The sequence below is a fragment of the Alosa alosa genome, chromosome 17 (assembly GCF_017589495.1).
Source record: "Alosa alosa isolate M-15738 ecotype Scorff River chromosome 17, AALO_Geno_1.1, whole genome shotgun sequence".
Lineage (NCBI taxonomy): Eukaryota > Metazoa > Chordata > Actinopteri > Clupeiformes > Clupeidae > Alosa > Alosa alosa.
The window spans coordinates 805,023-821,056 of record NC_063205.1 but is presented as its reverse complement, the minus strand read 5'-3'; the positions used below and the strand labels follow the sequence as shown (position 1 = coordinate 821,056).

At 43.7% G+C, this 16,034-nt stretch overlaps 1 protein-coding gene across 3 annotated transcripts in view; it reads left to right on the top strand.

Annotated features, from left to right (window-relative positions):
- Positions 1 to 16,034, top strand: part of lrrc17 (leucine rich repeat containing 17) — a 48,750-nt gene that overhangs the window by 901 nt on the left and 31,815 nt on the right. Inside the window, exon 1 of one of the 3 annotated variants that reach the window (XM_048268194.1) lies at positions 10,580 to 10,661. The exons of 1 other annotated variant lie outside the window; for it this stretch is intronic. The gene's annotated coding sequence lies outside the window, so the exon portion shown is untranslated. Of the gene's footprint in view, positions 1 to 10,579; positions 10,662 to 10,905; positions 11,456 to 16,034 lie in introns of those variants that run through there. One more of the 3 variants, XM_048268193.1, reaches the window with a different exon arrangement.

Below are 16,034 nucleotides of genomic sequence, written 5' to 3'. Positions count from 1 at the left end.
GAGGGTCTTTTCACACACACACACACACACACACACACACTAGTGAGTGTCCAGACTGGAGATGGTCTAGGATCAAGTCCAGCTGTAATCAGCTTTATGCCATTGAGTTGTTTTGAAGTTGTTTAGATCATTTTTTATTTCCAAAAGTTGAACAACAAACTGCAACACGCACACACACACACACAAACACACATACTGATGAAACTCATTCATTTTTACATGTATTCATGTAGCCGATGCCGTTATCCAAAATGAGGGTAAACATTCTAGCTACATTGCAAAGGTGACCGTAGGTAACAATAAATACTACAACAACAAACAAATACTACAACAATAAACAAATGCTATAACAACAAACAAATACTAAAACAACACACAAATAAAACAACAAACAACAACAAACAAATACTACAATAATAAACAAATACTACAACAACAAACAAATACTACAACAATAAACAGTACTACCAGAGGATGAGAATAGGATGTGTATGAGTGATTGTATTGTATCATCATGTGTGTGTACGTGTGTGTGTGTGGAGCAGTGAGGGGTTAGGTGCCTTGCTCAAGGGCACTTCAGCCGTTCCTACTGGTCGGGGTTCGAACCGGCAACCCTCCGTGGGCCATATAGTTCTGGTGTGGGTCATATAGTTCTGGTTCTGGTGTGAGCCATATAGTTCTGGTTCTGGTTCCGGTGTGGGTCTGGCTTTCTCCATCCGTTCAATTCATGACCCAAACCTCTGTTTGACTGGAATCCATTCTCTGGTCCAAACCAGAAGAATGAACTGCAGCAGTGTCTCTGTGTGTGTGTGTGTGTGTGTGTGTGTCCGTGTGTGTGTGTGTATGTGTGTGTGTGTTCCAAAACAGAGGAAGGACCTGCAGCAGTGTGTGTGTATGTGTGTGTGTGTGTTTGGGTCCCCATAGAGTACTGTACTTCCATTGTCAGGACTGAGGGGTGTGTGTGAATGTGTGTGTGTGTTTTATAATCAGGACTCAGCAAAACGCCTTATTAGGACCAGACGGGCCTGTGACAGATGGCTTCTGGAAACAAAAACATTACACACACACACACACACACACACACACACACACGTACACACTACACACACACACATACACTACACACACAACACACACTACACACATACACACACACACACACACACACACACACAAACACATGCACGCACGCACACGCACACATAAACATACACACACACACGCACGTATATCATACTCAAAGTTAATGGGTGCACATACACACAGAAAACTTCCCTTCAACTGTATATTTGGTGTCTATATACAGGGTGCGATTTGTGAAAAAAACAGAGGGGGGGATGATTTTGAATAAGTTTGAAAACCACCCCACCCAAAAAAAAAAAAAAAAATGAACGAACGATTCATAGCCTAGTAATGTCATGGCTAATAATGGCTAATAATACCCTATATTGTTTTTGCCACCTTTGCAACATTTTAGTTTTAGTTTAACGTGGTGTATGACTTCAAACAGCGAGTGTGTTTGGTATGATGATCAGCTCCTCTAATGCAGGGTAGGACTACGTTTTGACAAGCATACAAATTCACCTTGTTCTTGCCCCATCTGAAATGACTCCTCTACTTTTGCTGCCTCCATCCTTTCTGTATTTGTTGTGTAAAAAACGTTGTATATGATGGCACTGAAGTCTTAAGTTAGTGAATTGGCTAACAGTGTTAGTTGGTAACCAAATAGCCTACCCATTGGGCTACACGCCATGTAGGGCTACGTGCATTCTCTCTCCTGCTGATTTGGCGCTCAGTGGCCAAGTCGCATTAATATTGCAAAAAAGTTGAAAAATAAATGTGTTTATTGTAGCCTACAGAAAATAAATAGCCTATCATACTGTCAGTTAATTGCCTACAGTGCACTGAAGAGTTTGAGAGTAAAGTTATAGGGCAACTTGAAGTTTTATGAAAATAATTTACGAACCAGAACATAAAGACCATGAAGCTTCTATTTCTTGCAGCTGTTAAAACACCCGCTAGATAGTTTAAATACCCACCAACATTCGCTTTTGCTGTACAGATTATTTCTAAAAGTTATTTGTCAATCTAGGCCTAGCCTACTGGCTGATTTATCAAACGAAAGTGCTTTCTCGTCCTCCATAAACTACAGGTGTTTCGGTAGAGAGCCATTGAATAAGCGATGCCAAGCAATTTCTGTAACACTTTTTGTGACATTAAGCAAATATCTCCTCATTTAATGTAAGTTCCTTCGGACAATAGGCCTACGTTCTACTCTACGTGCAGTTGTCCTCCATCTCAGTTGCATCAGTTTTCTAATTTTGAAGGTTCTAAAACATTATTATGCTTCACTGAATCCTTCTCGTTTTTCTTTCATTTGTCCAGCTAACTTTTCCATTGAAACTAGCCATTAATGATGGATTACACACTTTCGACATTCTGAAATGTCCTGCACAATCAAGGCCAAATTAAGTTATCATAGCCACTGTGTCAGCAGCATGAGTGCTGACGGTGACGGTGCGTTTCTGATGTCAGATTATTATGTAGGCTAGCCTACTAGACTGTTCTCACGTTGCAGCGCTTTACTTATATGAAGTAGCATTAATCAATATGAGGGGCAGAGGGGGATAAATGTTGTCCCGATAAAAATAATTTAGCAGAGGTAGGGATAGGAAAACCAGAACAAATCGCACCCTGTCTATATAGTTCGCAAACGTCTTTCGTGGGCTACCCCTCCTCTGACCCTCTGACCGCTATTTTGGCAACTAGTGCCCCGAATGAGTCCGACTCAACCGTAGATAATGGCAGCATATCAGTGGCGATTGCTGCTCTTTGGAACAGGGGAAGCTCTGATAAAACTGGTCAATTATTAAATTAATATTATTAAGGTGCTATATTGTTCTTTGAGGGCAAAAATTATCCCAAAACCCAGAATAGGCCAAACAGTAGGCTATAGAGTTGGCATGGCATCATGTAGCCTACACCGCTACCTAACTTAGCCTAAATACACAACTGAAACAAAAGCAAGTCACAAACTCTGTAACTCCACATTACGGTTTTATTTACAGTATGCTATTTACAAAGACAAATAGAAACCAACTGTATTGCTCCCAAATTATGAGAATTTGAGCTGCAACTTGCCTTGCCTCTTGACTTCACCTGTCAACACTAACGTTACGCATCCCTTGAACTTGAACCACTTCCTGTCAGATCGCGACATATGCTGTCAATCAAAAAGAGTCCAGCCTCTATGACGGTTCTTCCAATCATCATACAGAAGCTCGGCGTCCAGGCCATCCCACTGTCCCATTCACTCCCAGAGACGCCGGGCTTCCCTGGAAATGACGATTTTGTGGCGCTTGTCCAATAAACGTGTAGCTTTTCTGCACTGAGATCAGCCCACTCTGTAAGTGCCATTGAAAGCCCAGTGAAGCCGAGCGTCTATAAGTTTTTTGATGGATCGTGTCGTCACAGCAATGTATTATGGGTGTTAAATCACGGTAAATGACCGGCAAAACCTTATTGCTGAACAAACTAGCCATGAAAATGAACATGTTTTCAGCATGTTCTAGTTGGAATAGTAGGCTAGAAGCTAATGTAATAGTGTTATTTGATGCGATTTTTTGTTATATTTTAGAGGAGGCTGAGCTTCCCCTGTAGTCTTAGAGCAATCGCCTCTGCAGCATATCCTCCACTACATACCTGGCTGCCAGTTTGTTCAGTTCGGAGAGAGACAAAACGTGTGGCTTCAGTTGCTTTAGGTTTTGTGGCACTGTCTCCTCTTTCGGTGGCCTTGGCCACTAATTTTGTGGAAGCATGCAATGTTGAAAATTGTTTGAGTAGCCTAAGTTTGAATTACTGACACCGACGTGGGTAGGCACATTTGCCCAGGGCATAATGTGCTTTTCACGATTACATTCGTTCCTTTACTTTCTTGGAGGGGAAAGTAATGGCTACACTTACATTTAGAGAAGGCTACTTTTGGATTATTTGGGCTCGCCATAGCCTACCTGTCTCTCGTTGACTGACTGACTTGCTTGTGTTGTTCGTTGTGTGTCTGACTATGCATGCTTTCAAACACCCGCCCAACTCTACTCAGTAACACTTTATACTAACTACACACAATTCATCATTTATTAAGTAAGGGATAATGGACGACACGGAGGTCTGTTCACAGAAATTAATACACGGTCGAGGTTGTAAAACGTCCCCGATGCGAAGCGGAGGTTTAAACCTCGTAGTGCATTAACTTCTGTGAACAGACCACCGTGGAGTCCATTATCCCGCTTATTCCACTGTTGCCACTTGCGTTGTGTTCATTTCCTGTTACAATTTAAACGTTTTAATCGCTAAAACTGTCTTTGTTTGTAGAACTACTTTCTTCCGACACATATCAACTAATTTCTCAACTCGCAGGACAAACTGCCGTTACTAGTTCTAAATGGATGGTTGCTACGGCCAAAGGCCAGTCGTTAGTTCTGTCTCTCCCGTTGTCAAGCGGGCGTATCCCAAGATTCTGATAAACTTTAGTTTTGAAACATCGCTATTTTACTTAGCCTGCTGTCATCTATCTAGCTAAAAGCCACCTCCGTCATATGCTACAATGTTGCCATGTTCTGAACATCTGCATTTTACAGCTCGGATGCAACGTGATGGTTCATTTAAACTTCACAACGAGTTCGGCGAATTAATATAGAAGTGTGATACGGCCAACAAAATGGATCTACTTCATAGGTGTTCAAATAACAATGTTAATGGTCGTTCTAAATTACGTAGGACAATGGGAAATTCAACCAAGCAGTAGAATAAGCCTTTGTTACTTATTAGTTAATGATTTGTTCATCATTAGTAATTTCTTGTTCATACATAATTTATCACCAATAAAGTATTTGTTCACACAGTTATAAATGGTTTGTTCATAGTAAATAAGCCTATAAAAAAGATATGTTTGTAAGTACATGATTTAAACTTAACAAATAATTAAACAACCACTTATAAATGAAATCATTTTCCCATTATAAACCAGTTGCAAACTATTACAAAATGCTTTGTTCATCATTTGTAAAACATTGCTCCTATGTTAATTCTCATAAATAAATTTGTTGTACACACAGTTATAAATGGTTTGCTCATGGTAAATAAGCCTATATCTAAAATATGTTTATACATTATTGTTAATACTTAATAAAGTATGCAATACTATTTTGTTGATGAAGTAATATTTCCATTATTTAACAGTTGTTACATACACATGCACTAATGATTAGTTAGGGTGAGGATACATATTTTATAAACCACTTCCTGATACTATATATATATAAATGGTTTGTTCATAATAAGCCTATATCTAAAATATGTGGTAACACTTTACTTGACGGGTGAGTTCATAACACATTCATAGCAGCTGTCATAAACTGCACATAAAGCATTCATGACTGTTTCATGAGACATGACTCAACATTTATACCAAACCTTTCATGAATGTGGAAGACAGAACGACTTGTCAAAATAAGCACAACCATCACCAACACACTCAAATGGGCCAATAACATCTCCCAACTAGTGAAGAAAGGCCAATAACATCTCATCTCCCAACTAGTGAAGAAAGGCCAAACATCTCCCAACTAGTGAAGAAAGGCCAATAACATCTCCCCCAACTAGTGAAGAAAGGCCAATAACATCTCATCTCCCAACTAGTGAAGAAAGGCCAATAGCATCTCCCAACTAGTGAAGAAAGGCCAATAGCATCTCATCTCCCAACTAGTGAAGAAAGGCCAATAACATCTCATCTCCCAACTAGTGAAGAAAGGCCAATAACATCTCATCTCCCAACTAGTGAAGAAAGGCCAATAGCATCTCATCTCCCAACTAGTGAAGAAAGGCCAGCAGCATCTCCCAACTAGTGAAGAAAGGCCAATAACATCTCCCAACTAGTGAAGAAAGGCCAATAACATCTCATCTCCCAACTAGTGAAGAAAGGCCAATAACATCTCACATCTCCCAACTAGTGAAGAAAGGCCAATAACATCCCAACTAGTGAAGAAAGGCCAATAACATCTCCCAACTAGTGAAGAAAGGCCAATAACATCTCATCTCCCAACTAGTGAAGAAAGGCCAATAGCATCTCATCTCCCAACTAGTGAAGAAAGGCCAATAACATCTCATCTCCCAACTAGTGAAGAAAGGCCAATAACATCTCCCAACTAGTGAAGAAAGGCCAGCAGCATCTCCCAACTAGTGAAGAAAGGCCAATAACATCTCATCTCCCAACTAGTGAAGAAAGGCCAATAACATCTCATCTCCCAACAAGGCCAATAACATCTCCCAACTAGTGAAGAAAGGCCAATAACATCTCCCAACTACTGAAGAAAGGCCAATAACATCTCATCTCCCAACTAGTGAAGAAAGGCCAATAACATCTCCCAACTAGTGAAGAAAGGCCAATAACATCTCATCTCCCAACTAGTGAAGAAAGGCCAATAACATCTCCCAACTAGTGAAGAAAGGCCAATAACATCTCATCTCCCAACTAGTGAAGAAAGGCCAATAACATCTCATCTCCCAACTAGTGAAGAAAGGCCAATAACATCTCCCAACTAGTGAAGAAAGGCCAATAACATCTCATCTCCCAACTAGTGAAGAAAGGCCAGCAGCGCCTGTTTTTCCTCCGCCACCTGAAAGGACTACAGGTCAGTCCCTCCATCTTGGTACAGTTCTACAGAGCGGTCATTGAGAGTGTGCTAACATCCTCCCTCACGGTCTGGTTTGTCTCTGCATCAGCCAGTGCAAAGGCCAGGCTACAAAGAGTCGTCCGGACAGCAGAGCGCATCATCGGCTGCCCCCTGCCCCCCATCGTGGACCTGTACAGCTCCAGGTCCATTAAAGGGACACCAGGCAATGTTTTCGTGTTAATTAATCATCTTCGTAAGTCGGTACATGGTTAAATGACTCATTACGGGCGAATGAAGGCTCTCTCGCCCGCCCCTACTGCCTGTAGGAAGAATATCCCGCTTACAAGTTCGGTGTATCCTACCCGCTGACCGAAGCAGGATCAGTTTACAGCACAGAGGGAGGCTAACGAAACGCTAGAGATTGTTGCAAACGTGTTGCAGAGCCGGCGAAGAAGCAGCGAAAACCCTTGACGGAAGATGCAAAGAAAAGGAAAAGAGCTTCAGACCGAGCGGGGGCTCGCACACATATGGACACGTACAGACGCTAGGGGGAGTTTCGTAGAGAAAAAGCATCAGGCTTGCCTGGTGTCCCTTTAACAGATCTACGAAGATTGTGGCCGACCCCTCTCATCCTGCCAATAGTCTGTTTAATCTTCTCCCCTCTGGAAAGCGGTACACGCCACCGCCACAGTTTTCCCCCCTAAATAACTCTTAAACTTGGACTTCATTGCACTTTATTTTTATTTCCTATTAATTTATTGCTTATAATGGTCCTGTCTGTCCTTGTATTGTGTTTCTGTCTGTGTTTTTTTTGTCTTTCTGTTTTACTGTGTGTTGCCTGCATGGAGAAGACCCTGGTATTCCTAGTATCTCTGTATACATGGCAAAATAAAGTGGAATTGAATACACACACACACACACCCACACCCCGACACACAGACACATACACACATACACACCCACACCCCAACACACAGACACATACACACATACACACACACATCCCGACACACAGACACACACACACCCCGACACACAGACACACACATACACGCACACCGATACACCAACACACACACACATACACTGACACACAGACACACACACACACACACATACCTACCGACACATGGTTACGTAGTTAAAGAGATGCAATTTGACACACAAATGAAAGTGTACTGCTTGTTCCAACACACACACACACACACACACACATGCTCACACACAGACATAAACAGACCCACACTCACACACACACACTCTCTCTCTCTCACACAAACACACACACACTTTCTCTCTCTCACACACACACACACACTCTCTCTCTCACACACACGCACACTCTCTCTCTCACACACTCTCTCTCTCACACACACACACACACACACACAATATCTCTCTCACACAAACACACACACATACTTTCTCTCTCTCTCTCACACACACACACACACACACACTCTCTCTCTCTCTCACACACACACACTCTCTCTCTCTCACACAAACACACACACACACACTCTCTCTCACACACACACACTTTCTCTCTCTCACACACACACATACTCTCTCTCACACATACACACACACACACACAGAGTATGCTCTCTTGTGTATTAGAGCCACTTGAGATATTGGCAGTAGTTTTTGGGTCTGACATGTGAGCAGAATCAGCAGGGATTACTATGCTACACACACACATGCACACACACACACACACTCACACACACATGCATCAGCAGGGATTACTATGCTACACACACACTCACACACACACATGCATCAGCAGGGATTACACACTCGATACACACACACACACACACACACACATCATCAGCAGGGATTACTATGCTACACACACACAAACACACATCATCAGCAGGGATTACTATGCTACACACACACAAACACACATCATCAGCAGGGATTACTATGCTACACACACACAAACACACATCATCAGCAGGGATTACTATGTTACACACACACAAACACATCATCAGCAGGGATTACTATGTTACACACACACAAACACACATCATCAGCAGGGATTACTATGCTACACACACACAAACACACATCATCAGCAGGGAGTACTATGCTACACACACACATCATCAGCAGGGATTACTATGCTACACACACACAAACACACATCATCAGCAGGGATTACTATGTTACACACACACTCACACACACACAAACACACATCATCAGCAGGGATTACTATGTTACACACACACTCACACACACACTTCTTGAATTTCCCCTGGGGATCAATAAAGTATCTATCTATCTACACACACACACACTCACACACACACATGCATCAGCAGGGATTACTATGCTACACACACACACTCAATACACAGACACACACACTCACACACACACACATGCATCAGCAGGGATTACTATGCTACACACACATTCAATACACACACACACACACACTCACACACATGCATCAGCAGGGATTACTATGCTACACACACACTCGATACACACACACTCACACACACATGCATCAGCAGGGATTAGTGTGGCAGTAATGGAGGCCATTTCTCACAGATATTTACCTCTGCTTGACAGGTTACCCAACATAGCACCCTGAGCACACACTTGATACACACACACACACACACACACACACACAACACTCTCCCTACAAACACATTTAAACACTTTAAACAGACACACTTTAAACACACACACACACTCAAATTCAAGTTGTTTTATTAGTGCAGCATTCTGGAGACATGAACTTCATATTAAACACACACACACACACACATATTAAACACATCCCTACTGAAAAAACAGCCTGACCAGCTTAAGGTGGTTTGCTGGTTGACCAGCTTGTTAACCAGCTTGTTTGACCACCCTATGATGTTTGACCTACTAGACCAGCAAAACTCTTGTGAAAACATACCTTCAGCTGGTTTTGCTTGTCGTACCACCTCAAGCTGGTCATTTTAGTTGGGGTTGCTGGTCTAAACTGCTGGTTTAACTGGCCATGCCAGCTTATGTTGGTCATTCTTGCAAACCAGCATGACCAGCTTGACAGGCTGGTCACCAGCATGACCATCTTGCACCAGCTGTATCCTACATGACAGGCTGGTCACACCAGCATGACCAGCTTCCTCAGATGGTCACGCCAGCATGTCCAGCTGGTGGCCCAACCAGCTACACCAGCAAGAGCTGGAAGAAAACCAGCAAAGACCAGCTAAAACCAGTTACCAGCATACGATGGTTTCTAGCTGTTTTTTTCAGCAGGGGTATATACAGTGGGCATCGCTTTCAAATGGCCACTTCAGTCGCCAAAGACATTTAGGTGAAGCTGGGCGTGGAAGCTTTAGTACCACTTTCAGCCACTGTGCGTCCTCTGCCTGCCGCCCCTTCTGAAAAAGCAGGAGGCTAGGCTACCTTTAAACGTAATTGTTACCGAGAGGAATCCCAGCCTACGAATTCAATAACAAAATAAATACAGACGTATGAAAACTGCAGAATTACAGCAAACATGTGGAAATAAACAATAACACTTTGCACACACACTCTTTCAGACACACACGCACACTCTCTCTCTCTGTCTCCCTCTCACACACACACACACACACTCTCTCTCTGTCTCTCACACACACACACTCAAACACACAAGGCCAAGCAGAGGAGGTGTGGAAGAGGACCAGACTGTAATGTTTGGAGTGAAGGGGGACTGTGTGTGTGTGTGTGTGCTCATTGTGTGTGTGTGCTCAGTGTGTGTGTGTGTGTGTGTGTGTATGTGTGTGTGTGTGTGTTGTAATCTAACACCACACTCAAGAGCTCTGTATGTCTGCAGCTCCTCTCCTCTCAAGCCACGCCCCCTCAGTCTAGAGTCAGGCACACAGCCAGTCTGTACCGGACACACACACACACACACACACACACGTGCCTTCACCGGACACTGCGGAGCTGGACACACACCCCTCTCTGGACACTGCGGAGCAACAGGTACTACATGGCTTCCTGTCCACTCTACTTGCAGGGCTGAACGTGGTGTGTGTGTGTGTAAGAGTGTGTGTGTGTGTGTGTGTGAGAGAATTAGTCTGTATGGGAGTGTGTGTGCCAGCAATTAAAAGCTGATTTTAGTGAGTGCAGCGTTTTGACAGCATGAGAACATTCACACACACACACACACACACACACACATGTGCACACACACTCACACACACACACACATGTGCACACACGCTCACACACACACACATGTGCACACACACTGATCCTTGCAGCGTCACGCTTCACTCTGCTCTTGCACCAAGGGAGTTCCATGAGAAGTTTTACTGAGAAGACACACACACACACACAAGCTCTGGACGCTGCAGGAAAGTGAGCAACGGTGGAAACTTTAGACGAGGATTCTCTCTGGTACCACATCTGCGAGACACACACACACACACACACACGGCAAGGGGAATCTGGAGTTAATGCTGCGAGAGGACTGCCTGCAGGAACAGCGCGGGAGGGGATCCGGAGATCTGCTAGACACACACACACACACACACACGCGCGCAGCGCGCGAGGGGATCTGCTCTGGTTGTGGACGTGTTCAGCCGGGCTGTCGGTGTCGTTGTCGTAGCAACAGGAGCAGGAGGATCATACTTGCGGATTACAACCCCCCCTCTCCACACACACACACACACACACCCTCGCTGGACTCTCCCGGCTTTCTTTGTTCCTGCTGAGACGCTGTGCTATGATTCCCGAGATGAGGGCAAGCCAGGAGCCGTCCCTGTGAAAACGCTGTGAGTGTGTGTGTGTGAGTGTGTTTGTGTGTGTGTGTGTGTGTGTGTTGTCTGTAAATGTGTGTGCCCGTGTAAAGTTTGCGCTTTTGTCTCTGTATGTTTATTGTTTGTGAGTGTGTGTTGGTCTGAGAGTTTTGTCTTTGTAAAGTTAGTGTGTGTTTTGTGTCTTACACATGTGTAAGTGTGTGTGAGTGTGTGTTTTGTGTGTGAGTGTGTGTTTTGTGTGTGTGTCTTCTGTCAGTTTGTGTGTCTGTGTTTTGTCTTGTTTGAGTGTGTGTTGTGTGTTCCCCCCATTAATGTGCTCTGTGTGTGTGTGTGTGTGTATGTGAGTGTGTGTGTGTGTGTGAGTGTGTGTCTGTGTGTGTGAGAGTGTGTGTGTGTGTGTGTGTGTGTGTCTGACTGTGTTTGTGTGTGAGGGGGTAGAGGTGTGTGTGTGGGGGGGGGGTATGCATGCTTTAAGTGCGACTGATTGAAATGCATGCTTTCCTCTATGTGTGTGTGTGGTGTGTGTGTGTGTTTAGTTATGTGTGTGTGTAAATGTGTCATACATGTGTTATATGTGACTGATTTAAAGACATGCTTCCCCCTCTCTCTCTCTCCCCTCTCTCTCTCCCCCTCTCTCTTTCTCTCTCTCTCTCTCTCTCTCTCTCTCTCTCTCTCTCTCTCTCTGTGTGTGCTTTGTCTAGAGTCTGTGAGAGTTTTGTCTTTGTAAGGTTAGTGTGTGTTTTGTCTCTGACACATGTGTTTCGTATGTGTGTGTGTGTGTATGTTGTGAGTGTGTGTGTGTGTGTATATGTGTGTGTGTGTGTGTGTGTGTGTGTGTGTGTGTGTGTGTGTGTGTTGTAATCTAACACCACACTCAAGAGCTCTGTGTGTCTGCAGCTCCTCGCCTCTCAAGCCACGCCCCCTCAGTCTAGAGTCAGGCACACAGCACAGCCATGTTGTGAGTGTGTGAGTGTGTGTGTGAGTGTGTGTGTGTGTGTGTGTGTGTGTGTGAGGGAGAATGTGCTGTAGCTGCATATCTGTGTGACTGAGGAACATGGGATTCTGTATCTCCACATCTGCCAATGTGTGTGTGTGTGTGTCTGTCTGTCTGTGTTTGTGTGTGAGAGGGGGGGGGAGGTAGAGTGTGTGTGTCTGTGTCAGTATACAGTATGTGTTATGCATGTATTAAATGTGTCTGATTGAAAGACAAGCTTTTCCTGAGACTGAGTCACAGCCAGGCTCGAGACAAATGCTTTCAATTAGTCCTAGGAGGGCCTCTCTCTCTCTCTCATTCTCTCTCTCCCTCTCTTCCTCTCTCTCTGTCTCTCCCACTATCAACTTTTCTCATGCTCTCTCTTTCTCTCTCTCTCCCTCTCTCTCTCATTCTCTCTCTCTCTCTCTCCTTCTGCTCTTTGTCATGCTCTCACACTCTCAATGCACATGTAGAACATTAGAACAGTAAGCACAGTAGAACAGTAGAACATGAAGCATAGTATGACATTAGAACATGAAGCACAGTAGAACATTAGAACAGTAGAACACAAAGCACAGTAGAACAGTAGAACATGAAGCACAGTAGAACATGAAACATAGTAGAACAGTAGAACATGAAGCACAATAGAACATTAGAACATGAAGCACAGTAGAACATGAAGCATAGTAGATAATTAGAACAGTAGAACATGAAGCACAGTAGAACATTAGAACATGAAGCACAGTAGAACATTAGAACAGTAGAACATGAAGCACAATAGAACAGTTGTACATGAAGCATAGTAGAACATTAGAACGTGCACAGTACAACAGTAGCACAAATTTCAGGTTTCTGGCGAACAGTTGCCGCAAATTTGCTGCAAGGTCATATTTTCACATGCAAATTAGGTTTCTGGCAAATAGTTGCGGTAAACGTTTGGCAATGTTGCAGCAAATGTCATTATGCAAATTAGGTTTGTCACCAGAAATTCACTGGAAGTTTGCCATTATTGGCAATTATTATTGATGGCAAATCACTGGCGAACACATTTGCCACTAGAGGCAAACTTCTCATTGTTGCCAGAACTTTGCTGCAAGTTTGCCTCTAGTGGCCAACACTGCAAACTTCTGGCAATATTTTCTAGTGAACTCATGTGTTTCCCACAAATCACCCACAAAATCACATTTAATTTGTGTAAGGGTGTAGAACAGTAGAACAATAGAACAGTAGAACATGAAGCGCAGTAGAACAGTAGAACATGAAGCGCAGTAGAACAGTATAACAGTAGAACATGAAGCATGAACATGAACCGTACAGTGAATATGAACAGTAACTCACCGAAGTGGTTAATTAAGTTGATTATTAAAAAACAAAATATACTTAATCAATGTTATATCCCGAGAGCTACCTTGAACTAATACAATTAATGGTTAATCAATTAGCTAGGCTGCAGTGGTGTGCAGCTCACAGCTCCTGTCCCACCAGTTAATCTTGTCATCTATGATTATATACAATTATATCTATAATTTTATTTTTGTGTGTGTGTGTGCTGGTTATTGTGTGTGTGTGTGTGTGTGTGCTGGTCATAGTGTGTGTGTGTATGTGTGTGTGTGTGCTGGTCATAGTGTGTGTGTGTGTGTGCATGTGCTGGTCATAGTCATATCTGTGTGTGTGTGTGTGTGTGTGTGTGTGTGTGTGTGTGTGTGTGTAGGTGTATGATGGAACAGGTTAGTGTGTGTGTGTGTGTGTGTGTGTAGGTGTATGATGGAACAGGTTAGTGTGTGTGTGTAGGTGTATGATGGAACAGGTTAGTGTGTGTGTGTGTGTGTGTGTAGGTGTATGATGGAACAGGTTAGTGTGTGTGTGTAGGTGTATGATGGAACAGGTTAGTGTGTGTGTGTGTGTGTGTGTGTGTGTGGAGGTGTATGATGGAACAGGTTAGTGTGTGTGTGGGTGTATGATGGAACAGGTTGGGTATTGTGTGTGTGTGTGTGTGTGAGGTGTATGATGGAACAGGTTGAGTGTGTGTGTGTAGGTGTATGATGGAACAGGTTAGTGTGTGTGTGTGTGTGTGTGTGTGTGTGTGTAGGTGTATGATGGAACAGGTTAGTGTGTGTGTAGGTGTGTATGATGGAACAGGTTATGTGTGTGTGTGAGGGTGTGTTTATGTGTGTGTGTGTAGGTGTATGATGGAACAGGTTAGTGTGTGTGTAGGTATGATGGAACAGGTTGATGTGTGTGTGTGTGCTGGTTATTGTGTGTGTGTGTGTATGATGGAACAGTTAGTGTGTGTGTGTGTGTAGGTGTATGATGGAACAGGTTAGTGTGTGTGTGTGTGTGTGTGTGTGTGTGTGTAGGTGTATGATGGAACAGGTTGAGTGTGTGTGTGTGTGTAGGTGTATGATGGAACAGGTTAGTGTGTGTAGGTGTATGATGGAACAGGTTAGTGTGTGTGTGTATGATGGAACAGGTTAGTGTGTGTGTGTGTAGGTGTGTATGATGGAACAGGTTAGTGTGTGTGTGTGTGTGTGTGTGTGTGTGTGTGTGTGTGGTGTATGATGGAACAGGTTGAGTGTGTGTGTGTAGGTGTATGATGGAACAGGTTAGTGTGTGTGTGTGTGTGTGTGTGTGTGTAGGTGTATGATGGAACAGGTTAGTGTGTGTGTGTAGGTGTGTGATGGAACAGGTTAGTGTGTGTGTGTAGGTGTATGATGGAACAGGTTAGTGTGTGTGTGTGTAGGTGTATGATGGAACAGGTTAGTGTGTGTGTGTGTGTAGGTGTATGATGGAACAGGTTAGTGTGTGTGTAGGTGTATGATGGAACAGGTTAGTGTGTGTGTGTAGGTGTATGATGGAACAGGTTAGTGTGTGTGTGTGTAGGTGTATGATGGAACAGGTTAGTGTGTGTGTAGGTGTATGATGGAACAGGTTAGTGTGTGTGTGGGTGTATGATGGAACAGGTTAGTGTGTGTGTGTAGGTGTATGATGGAACAGGTTAGTGTGTGTGTGTGTGTGTGTGTGTGTGTAGGTGTATGATGGAACAGGTTTGTGTGTGTGTGTAGGTGTATGATGGAACAGGTTAGGTGTGTGTGTGTAGGTGTATGATGGAACAGGTTAGTGTGTGTGTGTGTGTGTGTGTGTAGGTGTATGATGGAACAGGTTAGTGTGTGTGTGTAGGTGTATGATGGAACAGGTTAGTGTGTGTGTGTAGGTGTATGATGGAACAGGTTAGTGTGTGTGTGTGTAGGTGTATGATGGAACAGGTTAGTGTGTGTGTGTGTGTGTGTGTGTGCTGGTCGTAGTCATATTTGTTTTGTTAGTTTCCTCTCTCTCTCTCTCTCTCTTTCTCTCGCTCTCTCTATCTCTCTCTCTCTCTCTTTCTCTCTCTCTCATTCTCTCTCTCTCCCATATCTCTCTCTCTCTCCCTCTGCTCTGCTCTCCCTCTATCTCTCTCTATCTCTCTCCCTCTCCCTCTCTCTCTCTCTCTCCCTCTATCTCTCTCTCTCTCCCTCTCTATCTCTCCCTCTCTATCTCTCTCTCTCTCTCCCTCTATCTCTCTCCCCCCATCTATCTCTCTCTCCTCTCTTTCTCTCTCTCTCTCCCCCATCTCTTTCTCTCTCT